Source organism: Vanessa atalanta, chromosome 21 (genome assembly GCF_905147765.1).
Source record: "Vanessa atalanta chromosome 21, ilVanAtal1.2, whole genome shotgun sequence".
In the NCBI taxonomy this organism is placed as follows: domain Eukaryota; kingdom Metazoa; phylum Arthropoda; class Insecta; order Lepidoptera; family Nymphalidae; genus Vanessa; species Vanessa atalanta.
In genome coordinates, this window is record NC_061891.1 from 9,553,527 (window position 1) to 9,581,306 (window position 27,780).

The 27,780-nt window shown below is 34.7% G+C and overlaps 9 non-coding genes across 9 annotated transcripts; 4 read left to right on the forward strand and 5 right to left on the reverse strand.

Moving 5' to 3' along the window:
* Positions 1–4,130: 4,130 nt before the first annotated feature.
* On the reverse strand, positions 4,131–4,204 carry Trnan-guu. The gene has a single exon. It is a non-coding gene; the product is annotated as a tRNA-Asn (tRNA).
* Positions 4,205–4,287: 83 nt separating this feature from the next.
* On the reverse strand, positions 4,288–4,361 carry Trnan-guu. Its single transcript has one exon. It is a non-coding gene; the product is annotated as a tRNA-Asn (tRNA).
* An 83-nt stretch (positions 4,362–4,444) lies between these two features.
* Trnan-guu lies at positions 4,445–4,518 on the reverse strand. Its single transcript has one exon. It is a non-coding gene; the product is annotated as a tRNA-Asn (tRNA).
* Positions 4,519–5,914: 1,396 nt separating this feature from the next.
* Positions 5,915–5,988, reverse strand: Trnan-guu. Its single transcript has one exon. It is a non-coding gene; the product is annotated as a tRNA-Asn (tRNA).
* A 94-nt stretch (positions 5,989–6,082) lies between these two features.
* Trnan-guu lies at positions 6,083–6,156 on the reverse strand. The gene has a single exon. It is a non-coding gene; the product is annotated as a tRNA-Asn (tRNA).
* A 5,193-nt stretch (positions 6,157–11,349) lies between these two features.
* Trnan-guu lies at positions 11,350–11,423 on the forward strand. Its single transcript has one exon. It is a non-coding gene; the product is annotated as a tRNA-Asn (tRNA).
* Positions 11,424–11,507: 84 nt separating this feature from the next.
* Positions 11,508–11,581, forward strand: Trnan-guu. The gene has a single exon. It is a non-coding gene; the product is annotated as a tRNA-Asn (tRNA).
* Positions 11,582–14,988: 3,407 nt separating this feature from the next.
* On the forward strand, positions 14,989–15,062 carry Trnan-guu. Its single transcript has one exon. It is a non-coding gene; the product is annotated as a tRNA-Asn (tRNA).
* Positions 15,063–15,156: 94 nt separating this feature from the next.
* Positions 15,157–15,230, forward strand: Trnan-guu. Its single transcript has one exon. It is a non-coding gene; the product is annotated as a tRNA-Asn (tRNA).
* The last annotated feature ends 12,550 nt before the right edge of the window (positions 15,231–27,780 follow it).

A 27,780-nucleotide genomic window follows, 5' to 3' on the forward strand; every position in this document is an offset into this window, starting at 1 on the left:
AGTTTAAATAAAACCGCTTATAAAAGAAATTGGCAGAGATTAAGAGAACGAGATATAAAGGTCACCTGAAGGGGCATAACAATTTTCCCTTATTACTGTATGTTCATATTCATATACATTAGGTAGGGCGATAGGAGATGAAAATGGGAAAGAGGTGGACATTACAAAAATTAAGTCTATAGTTATTGAGGTCCGAAGTTGTTATCCAGTTATTAAAGTTATCCCGATCCCTACATCCGTAGGGACGGACTTCGTTTATTAGGTCACGAAACACAAAAACTAGGTTACAATGAAATATTACAAAGTTTTGGAAGAATAACATCAATTATTCATTAACAGACTACCTTCATAAAGATTACATATAAGATCGACCATTTCATTTTATATTATATTAAGTAGTTTAATACTTCTTGTGTTATTATTATGATTACCTTGTTTATCTATTGGCTAGTTTATAAGGATTTAGATTTCTAGGTCCTAGGTTCAAATTCTATCTTATTAACATATTCTGATCGTGTATAGCCGTCTAAAAGAGTTTGTACTTGTGTTTGCTTACACTTGTGCATTCTATATGTGCAGTCAAGTCAGTCATGAGAACATTAATGTATAAAACAGATTATCTTCACAATGAAAATCAAAATTTCACCTAAGTTAGGTATATATGTACACCTTGCCGTCCCATGAGTGATGTGACCAATCTATCATTTGCGCGCTGTTTGCGTTTGCATTAGCCCCCTGTTGAGACGTTAATGAATGAACGTTGAAACTTGACGACTTTATGTATATATACGGATATCTTCGTGATATATTAATCATTACAAGGAAGCTAATGACTAGTGGTGTAAGACTATCCTGTAATAACTCACCTCGCATTTCAGACTTACGGTTATATAGATCTGTCCACTTACAAAGGCGCGCCCTTCATAATAAATTATTGTTAAACAGATTTTTTAGGTAACAGGTCACCTGATGGTAAGTGATCATCACATCCTCTAAACATCGGCCCTGTAAGAAATAACCATGTCCTTACATGACACTAATGCGTCACCAACCTTGGCAGTTACACTTCTTCGTAGAACTGGCTCACTCAACCTTCAAACCGGAACATAAGGATACTAAGTATTGTTGTTTGGCGGTAGAATATCTAACCAAATAAATGAACATGGAATTCTTAACCAAAGAGGATTTCAGATCAAAGTGTTCAGTACGACAAAACGCTAATTTCATATGTAAGGACCTTCATCATGTAGTTTTCGTGTCTCTTTGTGCACGCATATCAATTCACTTTCATCATAGCTTGCCAAAAACAGCATAAGGTCTCAGAATTCGCCTCTAATTAGTCTTAGTAATTAGTCACATTAATATTCACTTCGAAAAAAAACAAGCAAATTTTGTGTTGTACTTCAACGTACGTGACCTGCTTTTCTCCAGGTATTTCTATCACAATAAATACATTATGGCATTTCTACAGGGATTTTGTTGGCTTATGAATAAAAACCCACTGAGGTTATATCAATCCCATGAGCGATGGCTTCAATCTATCACCATAATGAGACATTAATGAATCTGTGATTCATGATAGGGAATATAATGGAATTAAATTTGGCTTTTTGCCTTTAGCTTATAGTGAAAATCAGGTAATGTTATAATAAATAATAAATAAATAAATAATAAATAAATATTGGACAACATCACATACATTACTCTGATCCCAATGTAAGTAGCTAAAGCACTTGTGTTATGGAAAATCAGAAGTAACGACGGTACCACAAACACCTAGACCCAAGACAACATAGAAAACTAATTAACTTTTTCTACATCGACTCGGCCGGGAATCAAATCCCGGAGTGGCTTACCCATGAAAACCGGTGTACACACTACTCGACCACGGAGGTCGTCAAGTATCATAATGTATACTTATATTATAAATGCGAAAGTAACTGTCTATCTGTCTGTCTGTTGCTCTTTTAATGCCAAATCACTAAACCGAATTTAATTAATTTGGTATAAAGCAAGCGTGAATTCCAGAACTTGAAGTACGGTCAAGGGCTACTTTAAACACATAACGAACAGAACCTAGAACTAGTTGATTATAATTTTTTAGTTTTTGTTTTACTTCAAATCCAAATCAGCCAGTGTAATTGGTTATATTAGTAACACTCGTGTGTTTATTTTGGTAAGCGACTACAAAGTCACGTGAAAATGAAATGCACTTAGTAAAGAGAGAGAGAGAGAGCATATTAACAGTTCCTAAAAGTGTCACTTCTTACGATTTCTTTTTTACGCTTCGTTGGGCTGACTAATTTTAATTTCACAATCTCTTCTCCTATTAAAGCCGAAGAGAAAACCAAATAACAATTTCGATAAATCTTACATCATATATACACGGAGGCCTATTTTTATTCAAAATAAGTGGATTTATACTGTCTTTTATTATTTTATTTAGAACAACTTCTGTAAGTCCTTCCGTCCGTCCAAGAGGCCAGAATTCAGTTCTATTTATAAAAATAATATTATAATTCTAGACTCTGTCAATGGATTAAATAATATTTAAGAAGTTATACTCCTTGTATATGTAAAATGATTATGTATGTATCTTATTTTATCTAAATCTTATAATACAGATCTGGTAACATCCGTACATCTAAATCGTCATTTGCTCTGTGTTGCCTGAAACAGATCGTTCTTTAACAATGATGTGACCTTTTGGAACGTATATATTACAATATTTTTTACAGTATTTGTTTAACTACAAATGGTCAAAAAACAATTTTAATTAAAAAACATTTCGCATAGAACTGGCAATTCTGTCCTAGATATTATATTACCATTGATACTTGACCTTGAATACTTTTTAGCGTACACAGTATCGTCGTCAATTTTCAATATATCTTTTGTAATAATATACCTGAGATCTGTACCAATTATTTCCAGCTTCCCACTATTTTTTGTTCTGTTTTGGTCAGATTATTATATAATAATTCTGGATACCGATAATATGAATTATCAGTAAATCATAATTGTATTTTATGTACACCTAACACAGGTTCAATTATGACAATTCCAGAATTATATTGGATATATCACTGAATACCATCCTTATATTTAGTGTTGTATCATATTCGCTTAGCATTAGCATTAGCATTAGCAGCCCGTAAATGTCCCACTGCTGGGATAAAGGCCTCCTCTCCCTTTGAGGAGAAGGTTTGGAGCATATTCCACCACGCTGCTCCAATGCGGGTTGGCAGAATACACATGTGGCAGAATTTCGTTGAAATTAGACACATGCAGGTTTCCTCACGATGTTTTCCTTCACCGCCGAGCACGAGATGAATTATAAACACAAATTAAGCACATGAAATTTCAGTGGTGAACCCGAAATCGTCGGTTAAGATGCACGCGTTCTAACCACTGGGCCATCTCGGCCAATATTCGCTTAATGATACCTAAATTCCTTCAACTGATAATTAGTCTTAGCTGCATCAGTAATGGGCATTATTCGCCCAACAATATACCAGGTATGCTCGTAAATGTAAGTGCTGAGACCAATAAATCATCGTCGTTTTCATTAGCGACTCCCTGATGGGCCGTTAATGCATTGATGCTTGACCGTCTTGTGTTCCTCAAATGTTACATAAAATTGTTTGTTTGTTGTTTAATAAATCACTTATACTGAAGTAACTGTTTGACTGGCTACTTAGTTAGCTCCGTGACTATTTGGCATCAAGTTTCTAGGTTCTAATCCCATGTGGGGTCAATAAAAAGTCAATGAGTATTTCTGTTGAGAAATTCTTAGTTAGAAATTCTTAGTAGAGAGTGGAATTTGTCTGTACACGTACCTCGGAAAGCACGTAAAGACTCAATGGCACAACGGCTTTTCTTCGCTTGTCTTTCCGGTTGTGTCGGATTAAAAAGGTGAGTGCACTGTACACTATAATATGCTTCGGTCTCAATTTTTGATAAAAATAATTCAATTGATGGTCCCGTTGCTTGTACAATTAGCTGATACTTATAGGAACTTGGATCCCGTATTAATGTGGCTTTATTCTTATATGTTGTGGCTTATGTTCTGGAAAATGCAATAAAGTAATATTATAATAATTTGGTATGGATTGGTACAAAATTATTATCGCCCCCGGGTGGGCTCGAACCACCAACCTTTCGGTTAACAGCCGAACGCGCTAGCCGATTGCGCCACGGAGGCTTTGTTATTACATTGTAAATATAACTAGAATACGTATTTGTAGTGGTAATGTAATAATTATTTTACTGCTACAAAACAATAATCGCCCCCGGGTGGGCTCGAACCACCAACCTTTCGGTTAACAGCCGAACGCGCTAGCCGATTGCGCCACGGAGGCTTTGTTATTACATTGTAAATATAACTAGAATACGTATTTGTAGTGGTAATGTAATAATTATTTTACTGCTACAAAACAATAATCGCCCCCGGGTGGGCTCGAACCACCAACCTTTCGGTTAACAGCCGAACGCGCTAGCCGATTGCGCCACGGAGGCTTTTGTGAATCAGATAAAAATAAACTATTTAACAATTATTGTATGTTTAAAATATAAAAAGGATTATTTTAGTATTCTTAGACATAATAAAGAGTTCATACGTGTAACATATACATATACTATGTTATAAAAATTACTTCGTTTTGTTTAACTAATTATTGACACCGTGTCGGTGGTGACTACTGGCCATAAGGCGTCCTATTTGCTGCCTGTCTACAAATCTATATTATTATTATTATAAATGTGAAAGTAACTCTGTCTGTCTGTCTGTCGCTCTTTCACTACCAAACCAATGAACCGAATTTTATTCAATTTGGTATGAAGCAAACTCGAACTGCAAGGAAGGACATAGGCCACTTTTTGTCTAACACGTGACAATCAACCCCCTAAAACGCGAGCAAAGCCGCGGGCGATAGCTAGTTTTAAAAAAATAGTAAATTTAATTATATTGTTACTTGGAGTAATCTTAGTCTTATGGTTGAAGAGGCCGATTCTGTGTTATTAATACACTACAAGAAGGCATTTATCCCCAATCTACATTTACTTATATTATAAACGCGAAAGTAACTCTGTTTGCTGCCTCTTCACGCTTACAACGCTGAACTGACTTATATGAAATTGGGTATGAAAATAGTTTAAGTCCCCGGGAATGACATAGGATACTTTTTTTTAATTCACCCCCCGTGGGAGTAAAATGAGGCGGTCGGTTTGTGTGATATAGGTAAAGTTTTAGCCATATGTTCAGCTAAAATTATATAAAACGATATCCATAATTTTGTATAATAATATCCAATCATAAAATTTTCACTCTAAAAAAATTCAACCATTTTAAACTTGTATTAATCTGACCTTAAAATCTACCGAATCATTCATTTATTTTCAAAGATTTATCACATACATTTTTAAGTCAGGTCACCAGTTTACCGACGTATCGAATGAACTCCCTAGTGGCGTCATTACGGATTCTGGTTTATTTTTGGGCGAGAAGAAATTGTAAATAAAAGAGGAAATATAAATTTTCATAGCGGGATACTATCGACCGTTTTGCTGTCAACGGATATCCATTTTGGAGTATTTTAATTCATGCCAATATATATTTTGGGCAATTCAGTTATTCCTAGACCAGGTTTTGATCGTTACTCTTTTTTTTTTAAATATGTAGGGAGACATGTAAATGGGTCATCTGATGGTAAACCACTTACCTTACTTAAGTCCCTTGTACCTGTGGTTACTCTAGCTCACTAACCCTTCAAACCGGAACACAACAATACAAATGATTGCTGCTTGTATTGGTTGTTGTACCCGAAATAAGCCATGACTATGATGATGAACCACTTTTATCGTTGTCCTAAGATATTTTTATTGGAAATTTTATTGATTTCTACAAAAATGAAATCGCCCCCGGGTGGGCTCGAACCACCAACCTTTCGGTTAACAGCCGAACGCGCTAGCCGATTGCGCCACGGAGGCTTTTTAATAATTCAATAAATACACATAGCACAAGCAACTGGCATTAAGTTGCAACAATAGTTTAGGGTTTTGTTTACTATACAAAAATATAAATCGCCCCCGGGTGGGCTCGAACCACCAACCTTTCGGTTAACAGCCGAACGCGCTAGCCGATTGCGCCACGGAGGCTCTTGTCTTATCTATTAAAATACTCCAGTGAATCATCCGCGAAGCGTAAAACATAATTAAATAGATAACGACATATTTCACAAAAACAGCTGTCCGATCTATTTATAATCTTGGAGCTCGAGACTCCTTGGAATACTTCATAGTAAGAGTATATATACCGTTGCATCACATTGTTTTAAAAATAATATTGGTTGTGTACGTATGTTCCCAATAATATAGATCTTCTTAAATGTAAAACATTTTGATAGAGAAGGCCTATTACTCAATAAAAGATTATATTTAGTGATCAAAAAAACCTAACCTGGACCTCATTTATAATTTAAATGTAATATATTTTATTATTTACACATTCATAATATAATATAATTGATAAACTTAATTATATTATATTGTTATAAACATTGTAACAAAATGAGTAGAAAAGAGTAATTACTTAGTTTTTTGTTAGTCCTTATCGGTAGACTCTACATTTGGAACCAGCTTTAAATTTATTTAAATACTGGTAACATTAAGATTCAAAAGAGATTTTATAAAACTACTCGAATAAAGAATATTTTGATTTGACAGGGATGATTTTGATAACACCAATAATACTATAAGGGAAATTTTGAATAAAAAAAATAATCGCAATTTATCATTATAAATCGTATAAAATTAAAGTTAGACATTAATGTTCCTTATATATATTCTTTAAAATTGGATTTGCGTAAATCCTTAGGCCTAGAGATAGGCGTAAGGAGAGGCTTAGGAAAGAGTCTCCCCTGGGGAAGTATGGCGAACATGGAGTGTTTTTATCGTTTTCGATTTCATACAAGACTTTATAATTATTACGATATCATTTACATCTAACTAATCCTGTGGATATTTGTAACGTTCTAACATTTTTACCTTGATTACGTATCATGATTTTTGTAATCTTTTCCAATGGGAGTAACATCTCAAGGATTTATTAGATATAGATTTCAATAGTTAACGGTGGGAGGGAAAGTTTCTCTACCACAAGGTTAAATTTAAAATATAAAAGTATAGCATAACTCGATGAAAAATTCTTGAATATTCCTTAAAATAAAGATGTAAAATACAATATGGCGTTAAATGATGGATGCGGTGTATCGCTCATGAAAATAACCCATTTACCTAGAATAATATTTTTAGGGAATACGGAGAAAACTAAATAAGTAAATAATGTATTTTAGAAGACAAGAGCTGGTTTATTAAATAGAAAATTATTATATATTTAGAGCTGGACCACTATGGTAAATTATTGACGCAAAAAAAGGTAATTGTCTAAGAACTTGTAATGGTTGTTATAGCGATGACAAAAATTACTTAGAACTCCTCTATCTCATACATATAGCTCGTAGAACCGACGGCCGTTGGGGCAGAAAAGTGTCTCGAGTGTCGACCACGAAACGGAAAACGCAGCATGAGCAGGCCCCTTACAAGGTAGATTGACGATCTGGTGAGGGTCGCGAGAAGCCGCTCGATACGGGGAGCGGCTGTTGAGAAGAACTTTGGAGGAGGCCTTTCACCTTCAATGAACTTCCGGGTGAAATGATAATGAATGACGACGACGACGATTTTGAATGAGCACAGTGCTGTTTTAGACCCTTTTGGAGACTCATCAAACAAGTTCCACAAAAAAATATTGTCAAAATTGTCAGCAAACTAATTTATTTTGTTTATATTTGTATGTTATTATTTTACTATTATTGTTAATTCTTGTCATTTTTAACCTTGATTTACTAACAATTAATTATTTGTAAGTTTGTCATCTCCAACTTTATCTTTGCAAGTGGTATTCACCTTAATAGGTAATGCATTTAGTTTTAAGTTGTATTAAAATTGTATACCTTTGTACGTGTTGATGTATTTACCACTGGTGAATCTTAAATAAATAAATAAAATGATGATGATATCTATTCATTGTCAACGATCAATATTTATAAAACATATTTGTTAATTCTAATTTTGCTTTGATTTCAGATAAGTCAATTTGATAAGTTTTATATATAATTTGAGTAAAATGTATGTTTGTGTATGGTAATATTTGACTAGCAAAGCTTAGCTATACCTATAAGACAGAGACTTGAAAAGAGTTTCTTTATAATATTATTCCTTGATAACATTACACTGGTAGGTCATTCTCTTCTGGTGATAAGCAATATATGTATAGAAGTACATTGGAGTATTTCCAAGAAAAAAAATTACAGTGGGTTTTTATTCACACACACGCACAGTTTTCTTCAGCTTCAAGTATGAAATGACTTATAAATACGAATTTAGCGTAAGAATTCAGACACTTTTCCAGGTTTGATCTAGAATTAAAATTTACGCCCTCTACCCACTGCTTAAAAAATTTTACTTTTCAATTATAAGCTATAAACGTTTATATAACATATGAATATTTAGATTTTCATATCGACCTCAAAAAAGAGACAATACATAATATTATATATCAAGCTTGTTTAACACGACGAACTCATTCGATTTTAAAATATAAAAAACTATTTAAATTAATTCGTAATTGATTCCTATAAGGTCATTGAACTCGCGCTTTATTTTATAGCGAGCTGTCTGACTCCAGTTTCATAGATCGTAAGAAAATTGTGAGTCATTTACTACGCCTCGCGACACTCCATCAAATTGAAGGAAATCGAGGGGAAATGTATTTGTCAACGGAATGGCTCAGTTTTGTCTCCATCTTCGTCCCACGATTGAGACTCGAGGAAAAATATTCCATATTAATTCAATGCTGTGTTTTAAATCATAAAGACGTTTTATGTGCGAAATTCTATTAAAGAGGAACGTAAAAGGCTTCTATAACATAACAAAAATGTACTTTTAATGCTGGTGACACTTTTATAATAACCAACTGAACATCCTTTACCCGCGGCTTAGTTTATAAAACATTACTTATAGCACAAAAACTGTGTCGCTTCATTTTAGTCCTTTACCGGAACTCAAACTCTCTCATTACCAAATTTCATCTATTAAATTTACTTGGTGGTAGGGCTTTATGCGAGCCCGTCTGTGTAGGTACCATCCACTCCTCAGATATTCTACCGCCAAATAACAGTATTCTGTGTTGTTGTTGTGTTTCGGTAAGTAGGGTGAGTGAACCAATTTAATCACAGGTACAGGGGACATAACATCTTAGTTCCCAAGGTTGGTGGCGCATAGTTGTTGTAAGGAATGGTTAATATTTCTTACAGCGCCTTTGTCTATGAGCTGTAAGCCAACCAATGCCATAAAAAAAACTCGGTTCAATGGTTTAAGCGTGAAGAGGTAACATATATTAATGTAGATTTTCTAAAACGCGCTGCGTTTTCTGGTAAAAGTTTTATGAATATTAGTTTAGCAGTTCTTTCAGCTAGTCAGTATAAAAAAAAGATAATCTTTATTTATTATATAAGCTAGAGTTTTCTTAATAGATAATTCATTAGTAGAAACTTTTTTGACTAATACTTTTTTAACATACGAGTGATTTAATCACAAACTTTTTTATTCCATATGGCATTCACAATACTTTCAAGAGTTTCATTTTCGAGAATAATATTTATTTATTACTATTGTCAATATGATTTTAGATTCTCTCTTAATGAGATTTTTATCTAGATAAACAAGGGCAAAATTTTATTGAATTTTCTAATTGTATAATTATTATCAATTTTGCTTAAAAAAACCTCAGTTTTAGTAAACATAATTTATTGTTTTTATTTGGAACGGTAAAGTTGTTTTAATACGTTAACAGAATAAAATAAAATGTTGGTTAGTTCGCCAAAAATGCAGACATGTGTTGGTGATCTGTGTACATACATACGCCTGTCTAAGCAATATCTAAGCATATTAAAAAAATCTTAATAATTAATTGGAAATCTTTTTATTTCTTTCAAAGAACGCAACTAAAATATAGTTCATTGATATCTAAACATTACTTTTCATACTATTTAGTTATTAGGTGAATAACAGATCGAGATGACACTTGGTTCAAACTCAGTTGAGCACGGGTGATAAAAAAATTTACACATTTTCCGTTGCTGGTTTAATGTCACATTGTTTTGATTAATTTAAGTCTGCGCGTCTATGTAAATAGTGCCTTGTTATTTGTAATCTAGTGAAGCACCCCGTCTGTGGTAGCGAGACATTTTGAGATCATTATCAGATCAGAACGCTCCGTATCAGTGGCATTTTTTTAAAGGCTTTTGTTACAAACGAGATGGCACCTGATGGAAATTGACTACCAGCCCATGGACGTCTGTAACACCGGAGGGCTTATCGGATTTGATGAAGTGCTCTGAGTCTTTGTGTATATATACGTAATATAACACGTTTTTAAATGATTTTTGGAACGAAATTCTTTTATTTGGCTCACAGTCGAGTAAGCTGGCAACTCGTCGCGTAAGGAAAAAGCATTATACCTACTTTTTCTTTCTCTCTTTCCCTTTCTTTCATTGACGGTTTTATCTAAGCTTATTTTTTGACATATAATTCTTCTCAATTTTTTTTTAATTAGTTTTATTGTGTCTGACATTAAACACATAATAAATAGCGAAAGTATCTTCGTTCCAACCGTATGTCTTTAACCTTTCGAGTTTTTTATCAGTTTACTGTTACTGTAATAAAACTTACTGTGATAAAAAGTATCTATACTTGGAATATTCTGATATTTTTCGGATAAGGCATGTAGCCACGTTATCTATCTACTGTACCTTCTTGGATCTGACTTTGTAGCGGAATCTATCACATCAATCTTTAGCAAATTGACAATGAACGCCCACATACTGTTCTTATTTTATTTGGTTTGCCTACTGGGTACATGACAGTGACCACATATTCTACCACTAAACATCACTACTTCGTTGGTTTTCGGTTGAAATGGTCAGTGGCTCGGTGTAATAAACGGCACAAGGGACATAACTTCCTCGTTCCCAAGTTTGATGGCACATTGGTGACGTCAGGAATGTTTCGTATTTCTTGCATGGCTAATTTCAGCAGGTGTTACGTGGACTATTTCTCACTCCTCCTACCTACGTATCCAATAATAGTTAAGTAATAAAGTATTCACTTAAACATTGTATAATCTGGCTTGTATTACTAGCTGTGCAAATAGTCATTATGAAATTTGTAAGTTACAAGTAAAAACAAAAATACAATTGTATTCGTTATTGATTTTTAGTTAGTATATCACGAGCCTCCGTGGCGCAATTGGCTAGCGCGTTCGGCTGTTAACCGAAAGGTTGGTGGTTCGAGCCCACCCGGGGGCGTTTATTCTTTTGTTGCTGTTAGTAAATATAGTTGAATTAAATTTCCAGTATATGTTATAGCTATATTAACAAATAACAAAAGAAGCCTCCGTGGCGCAATCGGCTAGCGCGTTCGGCTGTTAACCGAAAGGTTGGTGGTTCGAGCCCACCCGGGGGCGATTTTTATTTCATTTAAACATACTGTTTTATTTATTATATTATCAGCATCACGTCATATTTTCAAAGATGTCTCTTACCAAGAGTGCGAAGGGATACTAGGGCGAGTACTTAGATATCAGCATCGGGTAATCTACAAAGTGTCAATGTTGTGATTTGATTGGTCTAGTGTTATCACCGGCAAAATATATATAACATCTTTGTGCACGCCCATCTGGGTAGATAAACCCCACTCCCCCCACTCATCATATATTATTGTGTTCTGATTTGAAGGCAAGAGAGTGTTTTAACATTACCGTTTCATAAATTCAAATCATTTGGAAAAAATACATTGGTAAAGAAGGTATATTATTCGATACAAGATTATATAGATGATAAAAAAGCGTGGAGTTAATGCTTGTTGACTTCCAGACAGGAGTCATAACATACATATATTTTGTTGTAGTTGTATTTAACTAACATGACTGTATTTTTAGCTGTTGAAAAAGAGTAACTACTGAGTTTCTTGCCGGTTGTTCTCGGTAGAATCTACATTCCGAACTGGTGATAGCTTTACTTTAAATAGTTTGTTAAATGAGGATTCAAAAGTGCTTGTAAAAAAAAGCCTACTTAAATAATGTATATTATGATTTTGAGTGTCATTACAGACACAGGGGATATAGCATCATAACTCCCAATATTGGTGACGCATTGGTGATATAAGGAATGTTAAAATAAAATTTTTACAGCTCCGATGTTTACGCAAAGTCTGTATCTATCTCTCTCTTGCCTAGTTTACAATTACCATCAAACGGCCTGTTGAAACAATTAACAAACAAACCTTTAATATAAACAATAAAAAATCTCCATCATCGGTTGCTATTTTTTGTTCAGATTAAGTAAAGTATACTTCGCCTGTTTATTTTTCAGATATGTAAATCGTTTTTTTAATGGTAAAATAGTTCGTCTCAAACAAACTTTACTTCTCTTATCTAAAAACCGTTAACATCCGAGTCGTAACGACATAAATTCGTCTTTTATTCTTAGTTTTACCCTTAGTGTTTATTAAACAGCAAAACAATATTAAACAGAACGAACATAACACAAAGCAACAGCCTGTAAATTTCCCACTGCTGGGCTTCGAGCTTAATCCACCACGCTGCTCCAATGCATGTCAGTGGATATGAGGCAGAGTTCCATTAAGATTACACACACATGCAGATTTAATCTCAATGCTTTGCTTAACCGCTGAGCACGAGCTGAATTAATAATAAATATTAAGCATTTGAAAATTCAGAGGTCGTGTCTGAGTTTGAACCCATGGGGTACATGTCAGTCACCTCCTCGTGGTGTCCCCTGGGCAACGGGGCCGGCTTGAGCTTGCTCGTCGGCCACGGCTAAGACTAGTGGGAGGAATGCCGTGGAGCTGCTCCTGGTACGACCCTGATCGGCGTCAGGGTGGACCATGTGAGTGGCCTCGTTGGCTAGGAGGGAGTGGGAGGGCTCGCTACTCGAGCCTACCAGGTGTATTACACCGGCGGTCAGCGGCGGAGCCTACCATCTTATCTGCCGCAGGGCGTTGGTTTGCGGTTTGTTTGGTTGCGGATGGTTTTAGTAGGTAGGACAGGGCATTAGCACTAGCGTGCCCTGGCACGGGGCATTAGTTCCCGGTTGAGTCCTACATACCCGTCCCGGTCCCCCAACCGGGCGGCATGCGTAAATGCATTTCCTCCTTGTTAAAGAAAAAACAAAAAAATGAGCTTGAACCCGCACAACCACTATCAGTTTTCGCCGGCGGTTTTTCCGAACCGATACGACTTGGGAACCTTCAAGAAAAGAATACTACTACGTACTCTTTCCTGAAAGGCCGGCAACGCACCTGGAAGCCCCCAGGTGTTGCAGATGTCCATGGACGGTGGTAGTCACTTTCCATCAGGTGAGCCTCCTGCTCGTTTGCCACCTTTGACATAAAAAAAACCCATGGTGATCGGTAAGATGCGCGAGCAGCAAGGTTAACATTTTAGGTACGATATAATTTTTTGGTAAAATATAATTATTGATATTGCTTGTCAAATTTGTGTTTATAATTCATTTCGCGCTCGGCAGTGAAGGAAACCATTGTGAGGCAACCTGCATGTATCTAATTTCAACGAAATTCTGCCACATGTGTATTCCACCAATCCGCATTGGCGCAGAGTGGTGGAATATGCTCCAAACCTACTCCTCAAAGGGAGAGGAGGCCTTAGCCCAGCAGTGGGAAATTTACAGGCTGCTAATGTTGTCAAATTATTGATGATGATATATGAATGGTTTTTGCAAGTATCAAAATACAAAGATAGCATTAAGGTAATTGGTGTTAAAGTAAATATTAATTGATACAATATTACGGTTACTACAGCTATTATAATGGTTAAATAAATATTTGTGCTTCATATATAATATTTTATTGTCTTGTAACTTTAAAATATAATAAAGTAATAAAGAGATGGAAATTATTTTTAAGAATATCCTGACAAGTCTCTATAAAAAATCTAACAAAATTAAATAATAAAAATATTGTTACAAATAATTTCAAAGTAGATACGATTTTATCTTTTATCATCAAAAGCGTCAACTTAAAACTGCACTAAAGATTTATTTAAAAGATACATTCATAGAGCGTAGTCTCTGAAGAGTAAATTACTCTATATTTAAGGAGGTATACCGTCCGCGTTACTATCACCCCTTAAATTTCAAAATTAGTATAAATCCTTAAATATGGGTGAAACCGGTTCCAAGATTGATTGAATAATATGATACTCATAAAATAGTCTCAAATTTTTGATAAACTAGTTTTCAACCGCGGCTACGCTTACGTGGGATTGGTATTTGGTACTGTGTGATATAATCTCTTTGGTACCCGAGACAGTGTGTATGCAAAATACCAAGTCGATCGTTTGGATGGTAAAGACGTAAGAGCGTCATTATATAAATCTTCCTTTTAATATTTTTTCCTTTTATAATTGTGTTTGCGAGTGACAACCTTATAGCTAATACATTACTCGTAATTAAATGTATTTTTTTAAATCCTATTTTATGAACGCGCAATGAAAATTTAATTTATTCGATGCACCTAAAACAAGCAACTAATTGTATCCGGGGATGCGTACGATACACTGCACAATGCAACTGTATTATTGGCAAGTACCTATGTGTGTGTTCTTAAATAAATTCCCACGCTTACAAACTACGCTCTTAAATATTATAGTATTCTAATCCGAGATGACTCTATCGTTCTATTTTTAAATTTTAATATGTTTTAATATTTAAATTAAATACAAACTTTAATTAAAAACTCATTGTTGCAAGAAGTTTGAACAACTAAAACTCACATATGGTTATACTAGTAATGATTCCTAATTGTTAGCGTATTATAACAAATCTGATAAGAGCCTCCGTGGCGCAATTGGCTAGCGCGTTCGGCTGTTAACCGAAAGGTTGGTGGTTCGAGCCCACCCGGGGGCGATTCATCTTTTTATACCACAAACAGAACACAAAAATATTGTTGGTACGCAATGTCAGCTGCTTGTGCTATATGTATTTATTGAATTATTCATAAGCCTCCGTGGCGCAATCGGCTAGCGCGTTCGGCTGTTAACCGAAAGGTTGGTGGTTCGAGCCCACCCGGGGGCGGTCATTATTTTGTTTTAGTAAAGATTTAACTTTGTACGATTACAATAAAACTTATTAATAAAATATAACAGTGTATTCACTATCATGGAACATATATTAAGCTTAAATGAATATACTTTAATATTTTTCATTCCTTTATTAAATTTAACTTAATGTATTTAAAGAACAACATAAATAATAAATAAAAATAAAAAAAAAATCCACATCAATCAAATTTATTATTTTTAGACAATATCGCACAAATAAAAAATAAAACTAGGTATATTAAAGCAAAAATATTATCCAAATATTCGTCGCATATTCCAAATGATATCTGGGTTCAATTTGTAGTTGAAACACTTAGAGTATTAAGTAACAGTGCAAAAAACTTTATTAAAAGTATAACACATCGCCTTATTGCGTCCATTGGTGACAGAAGGGCCTCACTTTTTGCACAGAGGATCGGTATTGCGATTCAACGAACAAACGCTGCTAGCATTCTTGCCACCATTCCACGCGGTCATGATTTGTAGAGTAACTATTTTAATTTGTATATGTAATTAAGGTCAAATTTTTAATAAATCTTCTGTGAATAAAACAAATATTAATTTTGATGTTGGTCGATTTCGTCTACGGAAATTCTTAATGTAAATTCTTTAATAATATTACGTACATATTACATGTTATTTCCAAGTAGTGCAAAAATTATCAAGCTCTTAAGAAGTACTTATTTATATAATCCGGGTTTAAATCTAGGACTTGGAAATTGTAATCCGAATGAATTATGCCCTATGAGTTAAGGTTAGCCTTAGGTTAGAATAACAATAAACACTAAATGGGGTAAGGTTTTTGTTTAAAACCTAATTTCTTTAAACTTATAGCAGAATATTTATTTTTATTTATTAATAAATAACCATAACCAAATAATGTACAAGGATATTGTATCATAACTTATGAATAATATTTGTTACCGACTTTAGGTATTTAGATTTTAATACATTGCAGAAATATACGATACTTTAATAAATCACAAACTATATCCTTAAAATATTTTAGTATTTCAATTGATTCTTTCCGTTTAGATTTAAATATTTATTTTGATTAATAATACGGTTTTTATTTTGACTAGAAATTAAGCTTATAATTAGAGTCGGACAACTAGCCATTCGTTTGACTGGACACAAACGAGAGAGAAGTGTTAACTAATAAATATTAAGTGTTTTTTTTTTACTATAATTAAAATCCTAACGTTGATAATTAAAGTGTTATAGTGTAAAGTTAAGTGTTGTGAAGTTTGAGTAATTTAAATAATGAAGGCGTTAACATATTACAATTTGTACGTACTTATTCTATGAGTACAAGCGCCTGAACTAGGCTGATCCTGCGTCTCAGACTCTAGTCTCTTCCGATGACGTTGTACAATTATTATACGAATATACAGTGACATACTAATACGGATATAGTAACAGTTACATCTTAATACAAGATGCAGTACACTTGGAAGAAAATCATAGTGTATATTAATCTTCCGCGGCTTTATTTGACCTCCATTTGATTGTTTGGTCATTAAATGTTAGGCACAAAAAGTAGCCTACGTCCTTACTTTTAGTTCGAGCTTGCTTCATAACATCATCAGTTTCGGTTCAGTGGTTTGGCTGTGAACGAATACCAGACGGACAGAATTACCTTCGCATTTATAATATTAGTATCATACATCGTCATCATCAACAGCCTGTAAATTTCCCATTGCTGGCCTAAGGCCTTCTCTCCTTTTTGAGGTTTGGAGCATATTCCACCACGGTGCTCTAATGCGGGTTGGTGGATACACATGTGGCAGAATTTCCTTGAAATTAGACACATGCAGGTTTCCTCACGATGTTTTCCTTCACAGCCGAGCATGAGATGACTAATAAACACAAATTAAGCACATGAAAATTCAGTAGTGCTTGCCTGGGCTTGAACCCGCAATCATTGGTTAAACGCGTTCTAACCACTGGGCCATCTCGGCAGTATAGACAACATCAATATACACTAAGTTGCGTTTCGCAATTTCACTCGCTTTAAATTTTAGCTATTCCCCTGACGAGTGTGAATTACATGTTCGAATTTCATTGTTAGTATTAAAAGACACAATGTTTGCAGTTTATTATAAAAAAGATGGTCAGTTACTCTTAATAAGTAAACAAAATTACACAATTGAGACCGACATTCCATCATACTTAAGGGAATTGCGGAAAAGTAGTAGAATTTCGGAGATACTCGTTTCGATCCGCAAATTAGTGGGAAAACCCTAGTGACCGCTAGCGAAACAGGTTCGACTCATGAACTACAATCTGTCCTATAAATAAACTGTTTTCAAATTATTGAAAACTAACTCTCGCTGAGAATATGTTGAAGTTAAATAATTGCTAAGAAATAATTAAAAGGTTTTCGAATGATCTTTGAAATCATTAGACGTAATTTTAATTATTTTCAAAGGCCAGCGACCCTGGCTTCGCAGCTGTGCAATTTATCAATAGAGAATAAAAAGTACGCCTAACAATACATCGTTAAGTATTTCTATTTGTTTTATAAAGTTTATTTACTTATTAGTTTATTGTCCTCAAACAATACTGCACGTTAATTTTGTATATTTTCGCGAGAATTTTAGTTTAATTTTATATATAATTTATATCTGATTAGATACATACATATAAATATATGCTTGTTAGATAACTACTGTAGATTATTTTATTTTAAATATATTATCATTTCATTGTAATGTTATGTCATATATTATGTTTATATATGCCTTGTTATACTTATACACCCCTATCTCTTTTTATATCTGCTTCTTGCCTCTACCTTAAGGTTGCCTGGAAGAGATCGCTGTTTTAGCGATAAGGTCGCCTCTTGTGCGTCATTCTTAAGCGTGACTAAATTATTTGTTAACTGGTACAATAAAGAGTATTTTGATTTGATTTTATTAGTGTATATAAATGTAAATAATAATTTTATTTTGATACATAGATCAACTTTAAATTTTGACCATGTAGGTATAAATGTCATTTCGTTTACTGTGAACGATTTTTGTCGTTGCGATTTATTTGGAAACGATAGTATCATCTCAAACATAGGTTAGAATTTAGTATACAGGAAATTTTAATCTATCTTAAATATATTAACTAATATATTTATCTGAATGAGGATTAATAGATAATAGTATAGATATTCTTCGTAAATCACCTATAACTTAGTAATTTGTAATAAATAGAAATCGTTTTTACGAGTTCTTGCGGACTTTTCTGTGGGTCTTTTTAACACCTATAATATTTTAGTAAGTACATTGTTTTGATGTACCTTCTAATGTTTAGCCAGCGTTACCGGTGATAAATATGTACACAAAAATATTACTCGAACCCTCCTCTTATTTAATCTTTTTTATTATGCTTATTTTAACATTTATTGTTTTCTTCTAGTGAAAACCGCGTCAATATTGAGTTAGAGAAATTGTTGAAGTTAGCGGCGATATAGTAGATAGAACCAAAAGACTTTGTTTTTTCTTATAGACGATATATATATAGTCTTCTAGGATATACATATATGTACCTACTCTATAGTACATACGTGTAGGGTAAGCGTGTGAATTATAATATCCACTGTTTCTTTTTAATTTTTGTATTGAAAATGGGAAAACAATTTATCCTAAGTTAAATAGCCTAGGTTTTAATTACATATATTTAACAAAATTAAAATATACTTTATTCAAGTAAGCTTTTACAAGCACTTTTGAATCGTCATTTAACAAACTATATTCAGTGAAGCTACCACCGGTTCGGAATTCAGATTCTACCGACAAGAACCGGCAAAAAACAGCCGTTTAAACATGTTACATTCCGCCATACGATAGGTAATAAAAAAATGTATTAATCCATAAGTAATATTATGGAGTTATCAATTTATTCCAAACTAGCTTCCCACAAGTACAGTTTATTAATTAAGAAAATAATATGATACGAATACAATTAATATTTTGTAGCACTCATAAATTATTAAAATTAAATTATTAGTTCCGGAGATAACCTTCTACTAACAAACAAACAAATTTTACGTAATTATATTTAAGCTATGATAATATTCTCCTATTGATAACATGGATGTTACTTTGTTAATAAGTTAATTCAACCTTGTATATTTATTCGTCCAATTCAATATTTTCGTAAGACAAGAATATGTTTAAACTGGAAACGACAATGACAAAGGCCTTCCTAGCAAATTTCACCACTAATACGCATGCAAGTACGGGTTTTTAACATTAACATATATTAACAGCCTGTAAATTTCCCACTGCTGGGCTAAGGCCTCCTCTCCCTTTGAGGAGAAGATTTGAAGCATATTCCACCACGCTGCTCCAATGCGGGTTGGTGGAATACACATGTGGCAGAATTTTGTTGAAGTTAGACACATGCAGGTTTCCTCACGATGTTTTCCTTCACTGTCGAGAACGAGAATTATAAACACAAATTAAGCACTTGAAAATTTAGTGGTGTTTGTCTGGGCTTGAACCCTCAATCATCGGTTAAGATTCACGCGTTCTAACCACTGGGCTATCTCGGCTCTTTTTTAAGTACGGGTACTTTTTATTTACTCACTTGGATGGTACAAAGAGATTAAACGGACGAACAATGATGTGTTTTTCGGGAATGTAACAATAATCTGCCCGCAAGAACTGTCACTGAATTTCTTGACAGTAAATCTCAATTATCTTTGACTGCCTCGAACTGGAATTTGGGAACAACACTTCAGGAAGTTTGATAAGACCAGCGAGGTAATTAACAAAGTGATGAATTGAATTTGTTGGTTTCATTTATTTATGTTACATTGTTTAAAATTTCCACGATCACGATTTTTTAACTCTATTAAAACCTCTTTTTTTAATAATCTTTGTTTTGCATTCAATATAAATGCCAGTGCTTTATCATGGCTGTTAAGTTTATTTTGTCACGTTCCAAATATAAACTGATTTTATTCGTTCATTAACTTTATCAGACAGCGATAAACATCTAGTAGGTATAATAACGAAGGAAAATAATTGTTTTGATTATTTAAAAATAATAGCAATGACCCAAATTAATTAAGGAATTACTTATATATTTATTGATGTCTCCTTTTAGGTAATACCTAAATCTCTATGTAGAGATAATAAATAAATAAATATTGGACAACATCACATACAATACTCTGATCCCAATGTAAGTAGCTAAAGCACTTGTGTTATGGAAAATCAGAAGTAACGACGCTATCACAAACACCCAGACCCAAGACAACATAGAAAACTAAAGAACTTTTCCTAGATCGACTCGGCAGGGAATCGAACCCGGGACCTCGGAGTGGCGTACCCATGAAAACCGGTGTACTTGACCACGAAGATCGTCGAATCTTCATCAGTTCTTCTCGGTAGAATATATTCTCAATGGAGAATATATAACTACTCGCTTTATAGCACTTGAAAACAAGTACACTTATTTTTCCCTCTCCCTAACGATATCATGGAATATAACAACCGACAATATACAATCTATACATATAATAAAATTGGAGTGTCTGTTTGTAATATTAAAAAAAAACATTAACCCATTCTTACTAAATGCTTATAGTATATGTATGTATACACGGTATAAATACCAAAATAACATTTTTTAAATTTTTGTCTATGTGTCTGTTTGTTCCGGCTAATCTCTGGAACGGCTGAACCGATTTCGACGGGACTTTCACTAGCAGATAGCGGATGTAATAAGGAGTAACTTAGGCTATTTTTATTTTAATAAAAATAAAATCACGCTACAATATCCAAATAACTTAAATTCAAACAACGCGCACGAAGTCGCGGGCACAGCTAGTCCGACATAAATACGTACATATATAATTACTTGTGACGCAACGGATTTACGCGTTTTCTGAGACACGAGAGTACAATACCAACGTCTTCCAAACTTCTAGCTGCTAAGTATGTCAATATTTCAACGAATCAAAGGTAAATAATATGTAGCTTATCTAGATATCATATATCCGTGGTAATATAAGCTTAAATTGCTTAATTAACTGAGCCATAACCACGCCCACGAGTCTATTAGATAAATTAGTGTGAAAACATTTCTAACGCCTATCCCGACTTATTAACGTTTAATTTTGTTAATCAATTACTGGTAGATCGATTAAGATTAATTTAATTTTAACGAATATAAACTTGAATTAGTATAGAGACGCTATCTATATATTTTTTAATTTTTTTGGGTTCGTTTGGTTTAAAAATGATTAGTACACGGTGTCTTACGATTTGTGTGTAATTATTATAGTCGTTAATTATATTTTATTATGTTACATTAGCAGCCTGTAAATTTCCCACTGCTGGGCCCTTAGCCCAGCAGTGGGAAATTTACAGGCTGCTCAAAGGGAGAGGAGGCCTTCCTCCTCTCCCTTTGAGGAGAAGATTTGGAGCATATTCCACCACGCTGCTCCAATGCGGGTTGGTGGAATACACATGTGGCAGAATTTCGTTGAAATTAGACACATGCAGGTTTCCTCACGATGTTGTCCTTCACCGCTGAGCACGAGATGAATTATAAACACAAAGTAAGCACATGAAAATTCAGTGGTGCCTGCCTGGGCTTCAACCCGATATCATCGGTTAAGATGCACGTGTTCTAACTACTGGGTTATTAGGTAATGAATTAAATTAATGTCTAAATCGGAGTGTGTTCGTAGCGAATCTCTTCTATCACAATTAATAGATTCAATATAATAGGTCAATGGGAATATGTAATATTTATCTCGCAAATCCTACTCCAGAGCTAACCAAAATTATGTATAATAATATAGGTAAACATATATAAGTGAAACTAGATAACATAGTATAAATAATGTTAAGATGTGTGTAACCTATCAGAGCAACATAGTCACCCAAGTGAATCAGCTCTTAAAATGATAATAAAAAATAAATCTTCAGTTTAACAATTTATAAAGTTTTGAGTTGTACTAATGTTATACACGCAAAAGTTTGTACGGATGGATGTTTGTTATAAATCACGCCAGAACGGCTGAACGGATCTGAATTAAATTGAACACAGGGATAGATTATTGCTTGGAACAGCAGAGTTACAATGTTATCCCGGAAAATATACCTTAAATTGCAAATTGCCCGAGTGAATAAAATATTTAGTAATTTGTACTGTAATGAGATCGACTTAATATGGACCGGGACGGGTATGTGGGGCTCAACCGGGAACTAATGCCCCGTGCCAGGGCACGCTAGTGCTAATACCCTGTCCTACCCACTAAAACCATCCTCGGGTTTCCACCATGCCGCCGAGTGGTGAGGCCATGGGATCGCCAAGGGCATGCAACCGCGACCCGACCAGCGGCAGCTGCCGAAAAGCGCGCCTAGTGCGCGCCTTCCCCCTTATCCTCCACGTGGGAATGTGGCGAACTCCCCCGAGTCCGCCACTGGAGGCGGGGCGTCAACGAAGCTGAGGCCATGCGGCGGATAAGATGGTAGGCTCCGTCGCTGACCGCCGGTATAAAACACTGGCGGTTCGAGTAGCGAGCCCTCCCACTCCCTCCTAGCCAACGAGGCCACTCACATGGTCCACCCTGACGCCGATCAGGGACGTATCAGGAGCAGCCCCGCGGCATCCTTCCCGCCAGTCTTAGCCGTGGCCGACGAGCAAGCTCAAGCCGGCCCCGTTGCCCAGGGTACACCACGAGGAGGTGACTGACATGCAGTGTGATTCAACTAACTCACTCGTAAAATTTTGACAACCGACTTACATTAACAGCCATTTTGATACATGCATCATATAACAAACTGAGATTTCACTTGTGTGAGTTTCGAGTTCCTTCTTACGAAATATTTTACTGGTTGCTTTTTATTAAAGTAATATCCAAAAGGTATAATTTAAGCACACTTCCATAGTATCTTTTAAATACTTTTTTACAAAATAAATTAAATGTTCATTCCGGCTTGGAATGAAGATTCTACCGAAATGAAGCGATAGGAAATTGAATTACGTAGGTATTTTAATTAAATACTTACTAAATTTTTATTCTTTTTATATTTATGATTGTACTTGTTAGTTGGCTTTGTGTAAGCCCGTCTGAATAGGTACCAACCATTGATCAGATATTCTACCGCCAAACAACAATACTCAGTATTGTAGTGTTCCGATTTGAAGGGGAATGAGCCAGTGTTACTACAGGCACAAGGGACATAATGTCTCTCTCTTGTTCCCAACTTTGGTGGTGCATTGGTGATGTAAGGAATGGTTAATATTTCATACAGTACCTTTGTCTATGGGCGTTAGTGACCAAGTACCATCGACCACCAACTTATATTTTAAAAAAATAATACTAAATCTTTATTTTATTATTATTAATAATAAGTATCACTTTTCATCACGAGATTATAGTTTAATAATTAGTAAAGCTAAAAATATTGTAGATAGGTATTCATAAATCGTAGTGAGTGACCGACAGACCAAACTATTTATTAAATGTACCGCTAGTACCGGTCATCAAAACAGCTTCCAACTGCTAGAGACAAGTCTCGCCACGCCATTGCATGTTAGATATTTACTCAACAAAATCTCATAAAAAATTAAAAGTATTTTGGTATCATGTATTTGTGAATTAAGCTGATATTATAAACGCAAAGGCGTTCTATCTGTTTGTCGACTAACCACGGAATTGATCGTAATGAAATTTATAATTGAGTTAGCCTCGGACATAACTACAGAATTACCGGATCTACAGGACAAAATTGACGTGAACAGATATTCGAGGAACAGCTTGTAGCAATAAAATATTTGATTACCGAATTATGTTACAAGCGAGTTTACTAAAGATACAAAAAAAGTTACAAGTGATTGATGGTAAAATTTAGATGAGTACCCGTGGTATATATTATTGAAAATGTATTTAATTTTTTTTAAGGATAAGTGCAATGCCTCGTATCAATGAAGAAATTACTAATAGTCCTATTTGCCCCTCTATTTAAGCTTATCACTTGTGTTAGGAGTGGGGACGATAATAGCCCAAGGGGTCAGGATCGAACCTGCGCCTTTTTACATCGCTAGGAGGCCCGTAAACCATTAGGCTTTTGATGCTTTGTGAATTTTCATACCCAATTTCACTCTGTTGGGTGATGATTGATCAAAAACGCCGTAACATCTTTCTTTTCCTCATCGTAGCATAAATACAAGTACAAATCTTAACATCGTATTCCAAATTTAAACTTAAAATAATGACGGCTTCGTGCAACCAGCCATACTTAGTATTGTTGTGTTCGGGTTTGAAGTGTGAGAGCCTATGTAACTACAGGCTGAATGTACATAAGTCATAACATCTTCATCTCAGTTAATCAAAAAAATCAATATATACTTAATTCAAGAAGGCATTTACAAGCACTTTTGAATCCTCATTTAACAAACTATTTTAAGTAAAGCTACCACCGGTTCAGAATGCAGACCGAGAAGAACCGGCAAGTAACTCAGTGGTTACTCTTTTTTAACATTTAAAAATACAAAGTCATATTAGTTAAATACAGTTACATATGTATAATAATACATCCTGCTTGGAAGTCAACAAGTATTAGCACCACGCTGTTTAATCATCTATATAATCTTGTATTAAATAATATGCCTTGTTTACCAAAGTTTTTTTACAAATGTTTTGAATTTATAAAACGGCAAAGTTAAAAATATCCGCAGATATTATTGTTATTTATATGATATTTCGCTAATATTCAGAATATGACCCAGACATCTTTATTTACTTTTTATATTTTATTAACATTCAACTCATACATATAGTATGTTAATAGTTGATATGAAATAATTTCGCTCAAGTGACAATAAGCAATGCATGCACGTACAAAATATAAACAATTATTCAACTTCATATAAAACTTTTTTTTCCTCCAGTGAAAATCTTCAGAAAGGTCAGTGGGATTTCTACGCATTAAAACCACTGTGATGGACAATGGCACGGATTGATGCATCGTATCGATATAACGCATTCGTGTGTGCTCCACTCGTGGCTCGGTGGGGCTCTGTCCAGGAGGCGAAGGCGATATCACCTCCCCGAACTCCAATTATAATAGCAATCAGTTCAATGGTATAGAAGTTGATATTCTAGTACGACCTGATAGCGATTTACAACAAAATTGGTACAATATATCCCCACTTTCATAACAAACAGTCAAAGATTATCGGTCTTTTAGATGTGTACACACTGCCTCGCGGCAGTCACTGCTTTAGTGACTAGATATATGGATCGACCGCAGATCTTGAGTTCGTGTGTTCAAAAACCAGATCGGGCCGAATTGGTTTCTTGTATCGAAAACTTCTCAGTAGCCCGGAGTCTGAAAGATGGAAGTGTAGTGTACACTTGTGCTCGTGCTTCGGAAAGCAGGTAAACATCGTGAGGAAACCTGCATGTGTCTAATTTCAACGAAATTCTGCCACATGTATTCCGCCAACCCGCATTGGAGCAGCGTGGTGGAATATGCTCCAAACCTTCTCCTCAAAGGGAGAGGAGGCCTTTATCCCAGCAGTGGGACATTTACGGGCTGCTAATGCTAAAAAAGGCCTCCTCCTCCTTTGAGGAGAAGGTTTTAGAGCTAATTCCACCACGCTGCTCCAATGCGGATTGGTGTATACACATGTGTTAGAATTTCGTAGATCCATTACGATATTTTCCTTCACCGCCGAGCACGAGATGAATTATAAACACAAATTAAGCACATTGTAAATTCAGTGATGCGTGCCTGGGTTTGAACTCGCAATCATCGGTTAACATGCACGCTTTCTAACGACTGGGCTATCTCGGCTCTTGACATAGTCTCGTAAGTTGAAATTAATACGTCTATATAGATAAAAATAGTATCCATATCAACCATAGAAATGACAAAATTAATTCCATTACGCAAATTACAATAGCTTGTTGTTAAAATGTTACTGTCCGACATATTGGGTTTAATTAATGTTGTATTAATTAAAATAATTGCTTTATTAAGCTGTTTCTCTTATGATAATTATGTAACGTATTTTCGCTTTCGATGTGGTAGTTAAAAAAAATATTATGCTTATATAAATATATGATTTTAACGCAAAGTCTTGGTGTTTGGTGTTATATTTCGTTCAAGTCATTTATGTATGAATTTTCACGTTTTGGACATATTTTTTTTAACGTATTCTTTGATTTTATTTTAATGGTAATATTGAACCTCGTCAATAGCTAGAATCGATCAAAATTGTTTGATAGGAGAACCGAGGAGAAAAAGTTAGGATAAGATAGATGAACTCATTTTTCTTTTCCTATTTAAATACAAGTAATATACATATAATTCGATATTACCCGACGGCTTCGCTAGGCATTAAATAAAACAGGGAGGAAGGATCAACGGAATTAAGAAAAAAAATTATAGCCTAAGGACATACTATAAATAAATATATAATAGAATACATCTACGGACGATTCCGTATTCCGTAACGTATGTTTAGTATTTTTTATATGATTGACGCACATACATACTCACATATATATATACGTGTGTAGCGTATTTACGTGTATGCGTACGTTGAAACGTCTATGTTTTGTCTATGGAATGATTTGACGTATGACGTACTTTCTTTCCTCTTCCCTTCTGGTGTGATCCTTCTCCTATAATATCACATATCCCTTTGGCTGTGTTCTTCGAGTGTATGAAGACCAAGGGAGCGCTCCCAAGAAGAACGTGTCTTCACCGAGCCGAGTTTTGAGGTAACAACCCCTTTTTTACCAAAAATACAGTCCGATTTTCTCTCGCGCGTACAATATGTATTATATTATAGATAGCTTATATAAGTTTAATTTTTAAGTTCAAGCTAAAGGTAACGCAAAGATTTGTTTATTTATTAAGAGCAATAAATTCACTGGAACTATTTCAATATCAAAGACAGAAGATTCGTACAACGATCAAACTTTGGGAAATTATTCAAATTTCCACCGTCTTCATAAACTAATCGAGACTCCGGGATTCACATTATCATACATTTGAACTCGATTCGAAGGGCTTTTATGCGTGATATTTCAAGAAAGTTTAACTAGTAATTATTATGAATATTCAACATTTTTATATATTTTAAAATTCGAATTCGTTTTAAAAACATTTATTAATCATAAATAATGCAAGAACTATTAAAGACAGTGCTGTATGTGTATAAGGCGTCTTTGATACTTTTAAATAAAAAACTATGGAGAATGAGCGCGGTACGCATAATACGCATATTAACACATGACGTACTTAGAGAGCCGAGATGCCCAGTGGTTAGAACGCGTGCATCGTAACCGATGAGTGCGGGTTCAAACCTAGGCAAGCACCACTGTATTTTCATGTAACTAATTTATAATTCATCTCGTGGTCGGCGGTGAGGGAAAACATCGTTAGGAAACCGACCAACCCGCATTGGAGCAGCGTGGTGGAATATGCTCCAAACCTTCTCAAAGGGAGAGGAAGCCTTAGTACAGCCTTAGCAGCCTTAGCAGTGGGAAAATT